Source organism: Arachis hypogaea, chromosome 10 (genome assembly GCF_003086295.3).
Source record: "Arachis hypogaea cultivar Tifrunner chromosome 10, arahy.Tifrunner.gnm2.J5K5, whole genome shotgun sequence".
NCBI lineage: Eukaryota > Viridiplantae > Streptophyta > Magnoliopsida > Fabales > Fabaceae > Arachis > Arachis hypogaea.
Window position 1 is genome coordinate 45,877,401 of NC_092045.1, and position 4,341 is coordinate 45,881,741.

A 4,341-nucleotide genomic window follows, 5' to 3' on the forward strand; every position below is an offset into this window, starting at 1 on the left:
TGCAATCATTTTCACTGAGAGGATGGGAGGTAGCCACTGACAATGGTGAAACCCTACACAAGCTTGCCATGGAAAGGAGTAAGAAGGATTGGATGAAGACAGTAGGAAAGCAGAGAGACGGAAGGGAAGGCATCTTCATGCGCTTATCTGAAGTTCCTACCAATGAATTACATAAGTATCTCTATCTTTATCTTATTGTTTATTTTCGTTCATCATCATATCCATTTGAGTTTTCCTGACTAAGATTTACAAGATGACCATAGCTTGCTTCATACTAACAATCTCCGTGGGATCGACCCTTACTCGCGTAAGGTTTATTACTTGGACGACCCAGTGCACTTGCTGGTTAGTTGTGCGAAGTTGTGTAATGCCATGGTACTGAACTACCAAGTTTTTGGGGTTCATGACCGGGGATTATGAGAGTTGTGAAAAGTATTGTTCACAATTTCGCGCACCAAGTTTTTGGCGCCGTTGCCGGGGATTGTTCAAGTTTTGAGCAAGCTTATGGTAACATCAGTGCCAAGATCTGGCAACAAGCACCAAGTTTTTGGCGCCGTTGCCGGGGATTGTTCAGTTTGGACAACTGACGGTTCATCTTGTTGCTTAGATTAGGTATTTATTTTTTTCGAAATTCTTGAAGATGAATTCTAGAGTTTCATGATGATTTGTTGAAGTCTGGCTGGCTGTGAAGCCATGTCTAATTTCATTGGACCGAGGTTTCAACTGATCATCACAAGAGCTTGTTGATTTCTATCAATCTTGCTTTTGGAGCAGTAATCTGCTAAGGCTTGGCTGGCCTTTGGCCATGTCTAGTGTTTTGGACCGAAGCTTTCTTTGAGAGCTTGGCTGGCTGTGAAGCCATGTCTAATTCCTGGACCGGAGTCTTAGACTAGCATTGCACTGATTCCTGGAATTCTCATTAAGAATTTTGATACCTTTTTTCCACTTAATTTTCGAAAAAACATAAAAAAATTCAAAAAAATCATAAAATCCAAAAATTTCTTGTTTGAGTCTGGTGTCTCATCTTACGTTTGGTGTCAATTGCATGCATTCATTCATGTATCTTAAGGATCTTCAAGTAATTCTTGATAATTTTCGTGCTCTGATCTTTGAATTCAATTGACTTGAGTGTTTTGTGTGTCTCATATGCATTTTCATTTTGTTAGTGTCAGTAGTATACAAACTGCTAAGTTTGGTGTCTTGCATGCATTGTTATTTGAATTTAGTTGCATTTTGATTATTAAAAATCCAAAAATATTTTTAATTTGTGTCTTTTCAAGTCAATGATACAGAGAATTGAAGATTCAGAACATACAGCAGAGGAATTGCACAGAAAAAGCTGGGCGTTCAAAACGCCCAGTGAAGAAGAACAGACTAGCGTTTAAACGCCAGCCAGGGTACCTGGTTGGGCGTTTAACGCCCAAAAGGGTAGCATTTTGGGCGTTAAACGCCAGAATGTGCACCATTCTGGGCGTTTAACGCCAGGATGGCACAAGGGGGAAGATTCTGTTTTTCAATGCAAATTTTTTTTCAGTTTTCAAAATCTTTTCAAAATCAAATCTTTTTCAAATCAATTTTTCAATCAAATCTTTTTCAAAACCAATTTCTTTCTATTTTCAAAGATACTTACTATCAATTAATGATTTGATTCAACATTTCAAGTATGTTACCTTTTCTGTTGAGAAAGGTTTAATGTTTGAATGATATCTTTTCTTGTTAGTCAAGTCTTTAATTTTCAAAATCAAATCTTTTTAAAAAATGTTTTTCAAATCATATCTTCTCAATCACAATTTTTTAAAAACCAATCATATTTTCTTAACCACATCTTTTTCAAAATAGTTTTCAATCAAATCTCTTTGATTTCTAATTTCAAAATCTTTTTCAAAAGTCACTTTACTTCTTTCCCACTTTCATTTTCGAAAATTAAGTAATGTTTTTCAAAAATGTTTTCCAAATTTTTACTTAATTTTCGAAAATCACTTCCCTCCTTCTCACATCCTTCTATTTATGGACTAACACTATTCCTTAATGGAAAATTAGAACTCCATCTCCTTTGATAAGTTCGAATTTTCTACTTCTGTCTTCTACTCTTCTTTTCCTCTGACACTTCAAGGAATCTCTATACTGTGACATAGAGGATTCCACACTTTCTTGTTCCCTTCTCTTTCATATGAGCAGGAGCAAAGACAAAGGCATTCTTGTTGAGGCCGATCCTAAACCTGAAAGGACCTTGAAGAGAAAGCTAAGAGAAGCCAAAGCACAACTCTCTTTAGAGGACCTGACCGAATTCTTCAAAGGAGAAGAACTCATGGCAGCCGAAAACAACAACAATGCCAACAATGCAAGGAAGGTGCTGGGTGACTTTACTGCACCTACTCCGATTTCTATGGGAGAAGCATCTCTATCCCTGCCATTGGAGCAAACAACTTTGAGCTTAAGCCTCAATTAGTTTCTCTAATGCAACAGAATTGCAAGTTCTATGGACTTCCACTGGAAGATCCTCATCAGTTTTTAGCTGAGTTCTTGCAAATCTGTGACACTGTCAAGACTAATGGGGTTGACCCTGAGGTCTACAGACTTATGCTATTCCCTTTTGCTGTAAGAGACAGAGCTAGAACATGGTTGGATTCACAACCTAAAGAAAGCCTGGACTCTTGGGAAAAGCTAGTCAATGCCTTCTTGGCAAAGTTCTTTCCACCTCAAAAATTGAGTAAGCTTAGAGTGGAAGTCCAAACCTTTAGACAGAAGGAAGGAGAATCCATCTATGAAGCTTGGGAAAGATACAAACAATTAATCAGAAAATGTCCCTCTGACATGCTTTCTGAATGGAGCATCATAGGAATTTTCTATGATGGTCTCTCTGAACTGTCCAAGATGTCCTTGGATAGCTCTTCTGGAGGATCTCTTCATCTGAAGAAGACGCCTACTGAAGCTCAAGAACTGATTGAAATGGTTGCAAATAACCAATTCATGTACACTTCTGAAAGAAATCCTGTGAACAATGGGACTAGTCAGAAGAAAGGAGTTCTTGAGATTGACACTCTGAATGCCATATTGGCTCAGAACAAAATATTGACCCAACAAGTCAATATGATTTCTCAAAGTCTGTCTGGAATGCAAAATGCACCAAGCAGTACTAAGGAGGCTTCATCTGAGGAAGAAGCCTATGATCCTGAGAACCCTTCAATGGAAGAGGTGAACTACATGGGAGAATCCTATGGAAACACCTATAATCCTTCATGGAGAAATCATCCAAATTTCTCATGGAAGGATCCACAGAGACCTCAACAAGGTTTCAACAATAATAATGGTGGAAGGAACAGGTTTAGCAACAGCAAGCCTTTTCCATCATCTTCTCAGCAACAGACAGAGAGTTCTAAGCAGAATACCTCTGACTTAGCAACCATGGTCTCTGATCTAATCAAAACCACTCAAAGTTTCATGACTGAAACAAGGTCCTCCATTAGAAATTTGGAAGGACAAGTGGGTCAGCTGAGCAAGAAAATTACTGAACTCCCTCCTAGTACTCTTCCAAGCAATACAGAAGAAAATCCAAAAGGAGAGTGCAAGGCCATCAACATGGCCGAATTTTGGGAGGAAGAAGAGGCAGTGAACGCCACTGAGGAAGGCCTCACTGGACGTCCACTGACCTCCAATGAGTTCCCCAATGAGGAACCATGGGAATCTGAGGCTCAAACTGAGACCATAGAGATTCCATTGGACCTACTTCTGCCATTCATGAGCTCTGATGAGTATTCCTCCTCTGAAGAGGATGAGTATGTCACTGAAGAGCAAGTTGCTAAATACCTTGGAGCAATCATGAAGCTAAATGACAAGTTATTTGGAAATGAGACTTGGGAGGATGAACCCCCTTTGCTCACCAAAGAACTGGATGACTTGTCTAGGCAGAAACTACCTCAAAAGAGACAGGATCCTGGGAAGTTTTCAATACCTTGTACCATAGGCACCATGACCTTCAAGAAGGCCTTGTGTGACTTAGGGTCAAGTGTAAACCTCATGCCCCTCTCTGTAATGGAGAAGCTAGGGATCTTTGAGGTGCAAGCTGCAAAAATCTCACTAGAGATGGCAGACAACTCAAGAAAACAAGCCCATGGACTTGTAGAGGATGTTCTGGTTAAAGTCAAAAACCATTACATCCCTACTGATTTCATAGTCCTAGAGACTGGGAAGTGCATGGATGAATCCATCATCCTTGGCAGACCCTTCCTAGCCACTGCAAAGGCTGTGATTGATGTTGATAGAGGAGAGTTGATCATTCAAGTGAATGAAGAATCCTTGGTGTTTAAGGCCCAAGGATATCCCTCTGTCATCATGGAGAGG

At 39.6% G+C, this 4,341-nt stretch overlaps 1 non-coding gene across 1 annotated transcript; it reads right to left on the reverse strand.

Moving 5' to 3' along the window:
- Positions 1-2,712: 2,712 nt before the first annotated feature.
- Positions 2,713-2,820, reverse strand: LOC112719452 (small nucleolar RNA R71). The gene has a single exon (XR_003161754.1). It is a non-coding gene; the product is annotated as a small nucleolar RNA R71 (small nucleolar RNA).
- Positions 2,821-4,341: the final 1,521 nt, after the last annotated feature.